Raw genomic sequence first — 11,659 nt, 5'->3', positions numbered from 1 at the left:
AAAAATGTTGCAATCTTGCCACTCAGAGTAATCTTCCCCAGATTTACCACTTTCATTAGTGGTGATATCTTCATTGATATCCAGAAACTAAAAGAATTGAAAGAGAAGCCTTCATAATGTAGCATTCTTCACTGAAGTACGAATTCTATTCAGGCAAGCCAGATGTTAAAAATCTTTGCTTTTCCCAAGCATCTCTTTGGCAGGATCGAAGAAAAAATAACTGAATGTAATTTTTATCACTGTGCCATTAAGATAGTGTCTGCTTTTAAAATAGGAGTTTGGGAAAATATGCTTTTCATATTCAACTTTGGCTTCAATATCCCGGGCTGGGGGGCCAAGAGGATGGTAGGAATTGCTGTGTGTCAAATCCTCTGTACTTTGTATTCTGTTTTGATGTAAGGAATCATTAGGTATGGTCCTGCATGTTGAGGGGAAAATTAACCTACTGTGTCCGATCGCGGCAAGGCTCCAAGCATCAGCTCACTGCTCTCCCAGCTCCCAAACTCTCATCAATTACCCTGCTCACTCATTTCAGCAGCACCCAGAAGCTGGAAGGTGTTAGGACAAATGGCAGAAAGAACAAAAGCACTGTAAGTGGAAAGTGTGACAGATATTTTACTTCTTATAAGCATTTTACATTAGACATTAAAATTAAAAAAAAAATCCCTGAGGACTTGTCTGGATTGTGAAGCAGCTAGATGTATCAATCCATCCCTGCAGACTTCCTTCTTGCATCAATATAAAAAAATCTCTGCATCTCACAAGCTTCCGACTAAAAATCAAGGTCACGTGTGCATTGAATGCCTAAATTACTATGGCTTAAGTTCCCAGCAGGTTGATTTTGAAACATTATCCCCCCTCGATTGAAGTTCAGTCCAGAGTTTTGTGCCATGTCCTAGAAATTAGCTGCAATCAAGTCTATGGGGATTAGATTTAAGAATGAGGAACTCACACTTTGGCCCAAGGGCGAGTCAGTGAGTGCACATCTCAGGTTGGGTGTACTTCATCTTTTTTCTGTGAAGTAAATTGGTGCATCCAAAGATGACAGATCATCCTCCTGTCATCTTTGGATGCACCAATTTCTGAGTCCTGTCCCAAACCCTCCCCTTTCAGATAGGTAAGCACTTTTCTAACCCTTGCGATCTCTCCTCTCACCGCTATTCTCTTCCACTAGATTTTCAGCCAATGACTGTCCTCTTCGGTTTGGCTGAATTAAAATGTCTAGCCAGTTTTAAGGAAGCTTCCATGTCTATGTTCACAGTTCATGAAATTTTAACAACTCACAGTGCTATCCAAAGGAAATAGAATGTGAACCACAAATATATATCACCTATGTAATTTTACATTTTCATATAGTCACATTAAAAAACTAAGATGAAGGCTGGGTGGGGTGGTTCATACCTGTAATCCCAGCACTTTGGGAGGCCGAGGCGGGTGGATCACCTGAGGCAGGAGTTCGAGACCAGCTGGCCAACATGGTGAAACCCCGTCTCTACTAAAAATACAAAAATTAGCCAGGTATGATGGTGCGTGCTTGTAATCCAGCTACTCAGGAGGCTAAGGCAGGAGAATTGCTTGAACCCGGGAGGCGGAGGTTGCAATGAGCCAAGATCGCACCATTGCACACTCCAGCCTGGGCAACAGAGCAAGACTCCACCTTAAAAAAAAAAAGTAAGATGAAACAGGTACAATTAATTTTGATAATATATTTTTGTTTAATCCAAATACATCCAAAATCTTTTTTCAGCACTTAGCCCAATATAAACATTATTAACAAGGATAAGTTTCCCAGGAAGATTAATCAGATAGCTAGTAGTCTGAGTTTCAGAAGGTCATGATTTTCTCTCTCATTGCTTTAAAATATTTTTAAACATTTATTAGGTTTGCTTTGAGAAGACAGAGAGAAAAAGTGTGGCAAAGAGCTCTTTCAGTCTTTATCCTTTTTTTTAAGTCTTTTTAAGGTATTTGGACTTTTTCTCATGATGCATTTACAAAAATTCTGGCATAAATGCCTGTCTAAATAAAAATGTCCCCTAGAAAATGTGGTCAACAGCTTTAACTGACTTGTCTCCATAAATCCTCTTGGATTCTTTCCCAAGAAACAAGGTTTACTACTGTGGTAATCTTTTCAGTGTAAGACAGCCCACAGTTTCATCTCTAAGAAACTTAAGAATGAATAATCTAGAGGCAGAGCTACTCTAAGGGTATGCAAGGCCCAGGCAAATATTTGTTGTGTGGACCCTGTTTATCTAAATAATTTGAGTCACTCAAAATGAGCACGTCAGCACCATTCTGTAGGCATACTCTCCCATGATCTCAGGAGAGAAACATTTTTGCCAGTGGTGGGGGCAGTCTACTGGCCACGCTCCTGGAACCAGTTTACCCTCCTGGAACCAAGGCCCTGGGATAACCCTGTACATTTGAGTCCTCGAGCTCCTGGAGGCATCTGGTTGTGCCCCATGCAGGGTAGAGTGTTGAGGAGGGAAGAAATAGAGGTTCTACCCTGGGCTCCAGTGCCACACCCAGAAGGCCCTGCCATCCCCAGTTGGTCACAGGCACTGGAAAAGATGGGAAATTTTGAGAAAGGCACTCCCAAGTACAGGGTCCTACTTGTCTAGGTCTAAGTGACTAGTATGCTAACTGCCATGGGACCTAGTTAAATAAGTGCACATGCATGTGGACAAAATTTAAAAAGGAAAAAAAAAAAAGGTGCTTGGAGAAACAAAAGGAGGACTTGCAGCAGCTACACTGCAGATCCCACTTTAGAAGGAAATCTTTGGTTTTTTACTGTGCTTTGTTCAACCCAATAGCATTTCTCATGTGCCATGAGCAGGGTATTATACAGTACATGCTTGATGAGCAGTGGTGAATAAGCGTGCCCTCAAGATACTCTAGTGCTGTGTTTCTCAAGTCCAGGTGTCCATTAGAATCACGTTGGAGAGCTTTTAAAACACTGTTGTTCTCAAGCTCCACCCCAAACCAATTTATTCAAATTTCCTGGGGTTAGGGCCCAGACATCAGAATGTTTTAAAATTCTCCAGGTTATTTTAATGTTCAGCCAGGCTTGAGAAGTCCTGGTCTAGTGGATGACTAGTCCTGGTCTCTCTCCTGCCTCTGTTTTCCGTGGCCTCTGATCTAACCCAGCAGATGCTGAATCCCTTTAAGAATTTAGACTGGCTCGGGCTACTCTCTTTGGGTCCCCTCCCTTTGTATGGGAGCTCTGTTTTCACTCTATTAAATCTTGAAACTACACACTCTTCTGGTCTGTGTTTGTTACGGCTCGAGCTGAGCTTTTGCTCGCCGTCCACCACTGCTGTTTGCCGCCATCGCAGACCCGCCACTGACTTCCATCCCTCTGGATCCAGCAGGGTGTCCGCTGTGCTCCTGATCCAGTGAGGCACCCATTGCCGCTCCCAATCGGGCTAAAGGCCTGTCATTGTTCCTGCATGGCTAAGTGCCCGGGTTTGTCTTAATAGAGCTGAACACTAGTCATTGGGTTCCATGGTTCTCTTCTGTGACCCACGGTTTCTAATAGAGCTATAACACTCACTGCATGGCCCAAGATTCCATTCCTTGGAATCCGTGAGGCCAAGAACTCCAGATCAGAGAGCACAAGGCTTTCCACCATCTTGGAAGTGGCCCAATGCCATATTGGAAGCAGCCCGCCATCATCTTGGGAGCTCTGGGAGCAAGGACCCCCCCCCGCCGGTAACATTTGGTGACCCAGATGGGACCTCCAAACCGATGGGAAGTGTTCCCCCCAAGGCAAAAACACCCCTAAGATGTATTCTGGAGAACTGGGACCAATTTGACCCTCAGATGCTAAGAAAGAAACTACTTATATTCTTCTGCAGTACCGCCAGGCCACGATATCCCCTTCAAGGGGGAGAAACCTGGCCTCCTGACAGAAGAATAAATTATAACACCATCTTACAGCTATACCTCTTTTGTAGAAAAGAAGGCAAATGGAGTGAAGTGCCGTATGTACAAACTTTCTTTTCATTAAGAGACAACTCGCAATTATGTAAAAAGTGTGATTTATGCCCTACAGAAAGCCCTCAGAGTCTACCTCCCTTCTCCGGCATCCCCCTGACTCCTTCCCCAACTAATAAGGACCCCCCTTCAACCCAAACGGTCCAAAAGGAGATAGACAAAGGGGTAAACAATGAACCAAAGAGTGCCAATATTCCCCGATTATGCCCCCTCCAAGCGGTGGGAGGAGGAGAATTCAGCCCAGCCAGAGTGCATGTACTTTTTTCTCTCTCAGACTTGAAGAAAATTAAAATAGACCCAGGTAAATTCTCAGATAACCCTGATGGCTATATTGATATTTTACAAGGGTTAGGACAATCCTTTGATCTGACATGGAGATATAATGTTACTGCTAAATCAGACACTAACCCCAAATGAGAGACGTGCCGCCATAACTGCAGCTTGAGAGTTTGGCGATCTCTGGTATCTCAGTCAGGTCAATGACAGGATGACAACAGAGGAAAGAAAACGATTCTTCACAGGCCAGCAGGCAGTTCCCAGTGTAGACCCTCATTGGGACACAGAATCAGAACATGGAGATTGGTGCCGTAGACATTTGCTAACTTGCATGCTAGAAGGACTAAGGAAAACTAGGAAGAAGTCTGTAAATTATTCAATGATGTCCACTATAACACAGGGAAAGGAAGAAAATCCTACTGCCTTTCTGGAGAGACTAAGGGAGGCATTGAGGAAGCATACCTCTCTGTCACCTGACTCTATTGAAGGCCAACTAATCTTAAAGGATAAGTTTATCACTCAGTCAGCTGCAGACATTAGAAAAAAACTTCAAAAGTCCGACTTAGGCCCAGAGCAAAACTTAGAAACCCTATTGAACTTGGCAACCTCGGTTTTTTATAATAGAGATCAGGAGGAGCAGGTGGAACGGGACAAACGGGATTGAAAAAAAGGCCACTGCTTTAGTCATGACACTCAGAGAAGTAGACTTTGGAGGCGGGAAAATGGAAAACTTGGGCAAATCGAATACCTAATAGGGCTTGCTTCCAGTGCGGTCTACAAGGACACTTTAAAAAAGATTGTCCAAATAGAAATAAGCTGCCCCCTCGTCCATGCCCCTTATGTCAAGGGAATCACTGGAAGGCCCACTGCCCCAGGGGATGAAGGTCCTCTGAGTCAGAAGCTACTAACCAGATGATCCAGCAGCCCCGGGGCAAACGCCAGCCCATGCCATCACCCTCACAGAGCCCCGGGTATGCTTGAATATTGAGTGCCAGGAGGTTAACCATCTCCTGGACACTGGCACGGCCTTCTCAGTCTTACTCTTCTGTCCCAGACAACTGTCCTCCAGATCTGTCACTATCCGAGGGGTCCTAGGAGAGCCAGTCACTAGATACTTCTCCCAGCCACTAAGTTGTGACTGGGGAACTTTACTCTTCTCACATGCTTTTCTAATTATGTCTGAAAGCCCCACTCCTTTGCTAGGGAGAGACATTCTAGCAAAAGCAGGGGCCATTATACACCTGAACATAGGAGAAGGAACACCCGTTTGTTGTCCCTTGCTTGAGGAAGGAATTAATCCTTCTGAAGTCTGGGCAACAGAAGGACAATATGGATAAGCAAAGAATGCCCGTTCCGTTCAAGTTAAACTAAAAGATTCTGCCTCCTTTCCCTACCAAAGGCAGTACTCCCTTAGACCTGAGGCCCAACAAGGACTCCAAAAGATTGTTAAGGACCTAGAAGTCCAAGGCCTAGTCTTTATATGTCACAGAAAAAACAGGAATAGCTCTAGAAGTGCTTATCCAGGTCCAAGGGATAAGCTTGCAACCCATGGTATACCTGAGTAAGGAAATTGATGTAGTGGCAAAGGGTTGGCCTCATTGCTTATGGGTAGTGGCAGCAGTAGCAGTCTTAGTATCTGAAGCAGTTAAAATAATACAGGGAAGAGATCTTACTGTGTGGACATCTCATGATGTGAATGGCATACTCACTGTTAAAGGAGACTTGTGGCTGTCAGATAACCGGTTACTTAAATATCAGGCTCTATTACTTGAAGGGCCAGTGCTGCGACTGTGCACTTGTGCAACTCTTAACCCAGCCACATTTCTTCCAGACAATGAAGAAAAGATAGAACATAACTGTCAACAAGTAATCGCTCAAACCTACGCTGCCTGAGGAGACCTTCTAGACGTTCCCTTGACTGATCCCAACCTCAACTTGTATACTGATGGAAGTTCCTTTGTACAAAAAGGACTTTGAAAAGCGGGGTATGCAGTGGTCAGTGTTAATGAAATACTTGAAAGTAATCCCCTCACTCCAGGAACTAGCGCTCTGCTGGCAGAACTAATAGCCCTCACTCGGGCACTAGAATTAGGAGAAGGAAAAAGGGTAAATATATGTACAGACTCTAAGTATGCTTACCTAGTTCTCCATGCCCACGCAGCAATATGGAGAGAAAGAGAATTCCTAACTTCCGAGGGAACACCTATCAAACATCAGGAAGCCATTAGGAGATTATTATTGGCTGTACAGAAACCTAAAGAGGTGGCAGTCTTACACTACTGGGGTCGTCAGAAAGGAAAGGAAAGGGAAATAGAAGGGAACTGCCAAGCAGATATTGAAGCCAAAAGAGCCGCAAGACAAGACCCTCCATTAGAAATGCTTATAGAAGGACCCCTAGTATGGGGTAACCCCCTCCAGGAAACCAAGCCCCAGTACTCAGCAGGAGAAATAGAATGGAGAACCTGATGAGGACATAGTTTCCTCCCCTCAGGATGGCTAGCAACTGAAGGAGGAAAAATACTTTTGCCTGCAGCTAAGCAATGGAAATTACTTAAAACCCTTCACCAAACCTTTCACTTAGACATTGATAGCACCCATCAGATGGCCAAATTATTATTTACTGGACCGGGCCTTTTCAAAACTATCAAGCAGATAGTCAGGGCCTGTGAAGTGTGCCAAGGAAATAATCCCCTGCACTGCAGGCCATACATTTCAATCCCTGTATCTTTAACCTCCTTGTTAAGTTTGTCTCTTCCAGAATCAAAGCTGTAAAACTACAAATGTTCTTCAAATGGAGCCCCAGATATAGCCCATGACTAAGATCTACCGTGGACCCCTGGACCGGCCTGCTAGCCCATGCTCTGATGTTAATGACATTGAAGGCACCCCTCCCGAGGAAATCTCAACTGCACGACCCCTACTACACCCCAATTCAGCAGGAATCCGTTAGAGCAGTCGTCGGCCAACCTCCCCAACAGCACTTGGGTTTTCCTATTGAAAGGGGGGACTGAGAGACAGGACTAGCTGGATTTCCTAGGCTGACTAAGAATCCCTAAGCCTAGCTGGGAAGGTGACTGCACACATTTAAACACGGGGCTTGCAACTTAGCTCACACCCAACCAATCAGGTAGTAAAGAGAGCTCACTAAATTGCTAATTAGGCAAAAACAGGAGGTAAAGAAATAGCCAATCATCTATCACCTGAGAGCACAGTGGGAGGGACAATGATCGGGATATAACCCAGGCATTCAAGCTGGCAATGGCTACCCTCTTTGGGTCCCCTCCCTTTGTGTGGGAGCTCTGTTTTCACTCTATTAAATCTTGCAACTACCAAAAAAAAAAAAAAAAAGAATTTAGGCTGGCTTTGTTATTGGGCTGTTTGCTTGGTCACTTCTTTCTGTTACTGGAGGTGGACAAGGTCTCTCCTGCGCCATTAATGAAACCGTCCAAGGACTGTTCACCAGCTGACTGTGGCAGACTAAGCCCGACATCACATCAGGTCACTGAGGTAATCACTTATTTCATGATTCTTTTTGGCCCAGAGGCTAGAACCAGGTTGACTCCAGTCTCCATGAATCAGCTTCCCAAACCATACACAGACTTTTTTGGAACGTGATAGCTCACCTGAAACAAACATGAAACCAAATTTTTGCCATGTTCTACTAAACAATATGGGTGCCTTAATTTTCTGTCAGCCTTGGGAATTTAAGTGAATAGGACTCTTTAAAATATAAAATACCTGCCTAATTCTAAACTCGAAATGACGTTTAAAAAGTTTGTTTCAAGTGGGCTTCAAAAGAGGAAAAATATAATTTTACTTAATAGTTTTTAGACAGTTCTCACTTATGTACACAACTCTATTTCATAATTTTAATTCCTTTTCCTAAAAAGGTTTTTTTCTCATATCAAGCATGACTGATGCTCTGCAATGCAATGCACATAATATTGTTTGTTATCTTCCAGGTTTGTAATTTTCTGGGGCTGCCAAATGCTGACTAAATTATTTGTAGTAGTCAGTTCCCAGTGGGGTTTCTCCTTTTGAGTTCAGACGGGACAGCTATCTCTACATTTTCATTGTATTTGTGTACCATCTTTTATGCTTTGTGTGATTTTAAACAGTATTTTGTCTAGAATTGTATAAATCATAAAAATGACAAAATTTTAAACATGTAGTTAGTAATCCACAAAAAGTCAGCATAAGAGAAAGCAAAAATACCTGTTTTTTTGGAGGAGAAGCAATTCTTTTTATATTCTTCTCTTTCTTTTTTTCTATTTTTTTGGATGGGAAGATTGTAGGTGGTTTCTTATGAAGCTCTTTCTCATGCAACTGGAAAGCTCACCCAGCTGAAAGGCTGGCTGTCTCTCAGTCACAAAGCTGAAAAAGTTTCCTAAGATTGAGAGAAAATGGGAATGTGATGAAAGTCAAGAAAAATAAAGTCCACTTGTTTCTTGCTTGATGTTTATGCAGGTTTTAAAAAGATGACATCAGAGCAAAATTCTACAAGGAGTTCTGGGCTTTGCTGTTGATGTAAATTTCAGCAGTTTGGCTCAGACAGGGTCTTAAGTGTGGTTTCATGAATTTGTTCTTCCAGTGAAACTCACTGACCACCTCTGTGCCAGTCTCTGCTCCACACTTAGGACTTAATGTTAAATTGGACAAGGTCCTTGCCCTCAGTGAGTCTTCCTGTCATCTTGCAGAGGTGCCTATAATCTACAGGCCTCAAATTACGTGGATGAGAAACTGTATTTTACCAGTTTTCCCTGGAATCTTCACTGTATGGAGAGTTGACTTACCCCAAACAAAATCCCAACAGACTAATTATAAATCAGGATATGTGAGAGCTGGTACAAACCCCTTCACAACTCATTTCCTACTTACATCCCAGGCCAATTCCACTTACCCTGATCTAGTGTCCCACTTCCCTCATGGTTCCTCCCCAGATCCCTGGGGAAAATATATATATATGTATACACACACACACACACACATATATGTTCTAAAATATAGATAGACAGACAGATAGATAGATAGATAGATAGATAGATAGATAGATAGATAGATAGATATTTAAGTCAGTACTTGCTATGCATGGAAAAAGAAGCTAATATCTAAACATCCAAATGACCTGGGCCTAGCATTGAGCTAGGTGTGGTTATCTCATCTAATGTAGACTATATAACAACTATAAGGTAAGTATTTTTATGCTCATTTCATGTAATGCGGAAACAGAAGCCTGTAGATGGTAAGTTGCCCAAAGTCATAGAGCTGGCAAAGGGTGAAGCTCAGATTCCAGTAGGCTTGTCTGATTTCAGAGGCCTTCCAATTTCGTGATCATAATCTCATTATTAAGATCATCTTTCCCTCTTAGGTCAGTAGCAGTTAATTCTTTCTACTTATTCCAGGTGTCAACTACTTACTTAAGGTCATCTAATTTACCTGTCCCAAACAATTTTTCAAAAAAAAAGTCAAATGCATTTCTTCCATTTGGTTTCTTAACCATGGAAACAGCAGACATTTTCCCAACTTGGGGCATAATTTCCAGGATCCAAACATACCACAGGTTGGTTATTTCATCATGGTCCCATTGAGCAAGAAAAGGAAAAAGAAACCATAATATTTTTTCCTTTTTTCCCTTCCTCCTTCCTTGCCTCCTTTCTTCTATTCTTTCTTGTTTCATTTCCTTTCTTCCTTCTATTCCTGGTTTACTAAGCACCATGTACTAGGCAAAGTGTACTCATATCTTGGTGTAAAAAAACAAATGAAAACATATATTTATCAGGAAATAGGATATGTATAATAATTGAAATACACTCAAAATATAGTTCCAGCCTAGATGAGGATGTGATTAACTCCATTCTGGAGAACATGGAGCCAGAAAAATTTTCACAGAGAAGATGCTTGATCTAAACATTGAAGGATGAGTAAGCAAGAGAAAGGGTGGTTTAGGAAAAGAGGACAGAGTATAAAAAGCTCGGGGACATCTCTGGTGGCTACAGATTCCTATATTAGTGACCACTATTACAATATCAGAAGAAGAAAGAGGATATAGAAAGGTTAGAGCTGAGCAAATATTGTATCGCTGTTGTCAAACACTGTATTGCTAATGGCAAAGTATCCAAAACCAAGTATCCTGCTGCTCTCAGCACTGTTACAGTGAAAGGTGAGGCAGCAGCAGGAATGGCAGCAACCCAGTCCATGTTGCTGGAATGGCTTTTCTTTCCTGGAAATTATGATATGAAGTGCTTAATTTTTATCAGAATAATTTCTGTTTGTTATAAAAAAGTCAGTCGACATGGTGCAAATAAGAGCAAGGCTGTATTTCAGAGCACTTATTTTCTGGCAAATATTTGTTTATATAGCTGACATTTCAAAATAAAATCTAAAAGTTACTTTTATGTCAGCATTATCACTCGTGTCATAACTTTATATTTTATGGCCAAAACAAGTAGGTCTCTATTTGCTGTAAATCAACTTAGGTAGGCAAGCTATGAAAATTACAGTAAACGACTATACATCCAGAACATAATATATTGTATTTTCTTTAAGCCATAGTAATTTAAATTTTCTGGTAATGGTAGACTAACTTGTTCCAGACCAGTTTTTTCACTGAGAGTAATTACGAAGTTCAACAAAATATAAGACATCTGTTGGAAGGGAATAGAGAGCTACTAAAGTAACAAGGACTTGGGAGGACAAAAATCTCAGAGAGAAGGCAAGGCCAAAGGAATGACCCCAACATTCAGTGTAGCTAAGTGGTGGACAAGAGGTTGAGAGCTGAGCAAATTCTAGGGACAGGGTCTGTAGGGATCACCTAAGAGGATCCCTTGATTTTGGCTGATACCACCAAAGGTCTTAACTCTAAAAGTAGAGTTGAACTGGAAATAGACTAACACTCACAAAGATAGTGCTCAGATCATTTCAATTCTTGGTATAAATAAATAGTCTGCATACCAAGGAACAAGATGATCTGGCCAAAAAATAAAAAATAAAAAAATCCCAGGAAGAAATGGACAATGGAAACAGCCCCACATGGATCAACATATTGCTGCTGGGAGGCAGAGCTAGATGGTGGAAGAGAAGACTCCACCAATTGTGCCTCCCTGCAACACCAATTTAACAACTATCTACACACAAAAAAGCACCTTTATAAGAACCAAAAATCAGGTGAGCACTCAATACCTGGTCTGGTTTTGGCTTCATATCACTGAAGGAGGCACTGAAGAAGTAGGACAGTCTTGAATCACCAGTGCAACCCCTCCTCCATCCCCTGGCAGTGATGGTGTGGTGCAAAGAGCATTTCTGTGCTTTGGAGAGAGGGAGAGCCAGCAATTGTGAGGCATTGAACTCAGTGTGCTTTCCTGTTATAGCAGAAAGGAAAACTGGACCGCAC

At 42.2% G+C, this 11,659-nt stretch overlaps 1 long non-coding RNA gene across 1 annotated transcript; it reads right to left on the bottom strand.

The window, feature by feature from the left end:
- Positions 1-218: 218 nt before the first annotated feature.
- Positions 219-11,659, bottom strand: LOC134757607 (uncharacterized). The gene is made up of 3 exons (XR_010131787.1): positions 11,449-11,659; positions 8,485-8,656; positions 219-548 (listed from the first exon to the last, which is right to left on the bottom strand). It is a non-coding gene; the product is annotated as an uncharacterized lncRNA (long non-coding RNA).

Source organism: Gorilla gorilla, chromosome 19 (assembly GCF_029281585.2).
Source record: "Gorilla gorilla gorilla isolate KB3781 chromosome 19, NHGRI_mGorGor1-v2.1_pri, whole genome shotgun sequence".
NCBI classification, from domain to species: Eukaryota; Metazoa; Chordata; class Mammalia; order Primates; family Hominidae; genus Gorilla; species Gorilla gorilla.
The sequence above is the reverse complement of the archived record's forward strand: the minus strand, read 5'-3'. Positions and strand labels throughout refer to the sequence as shown.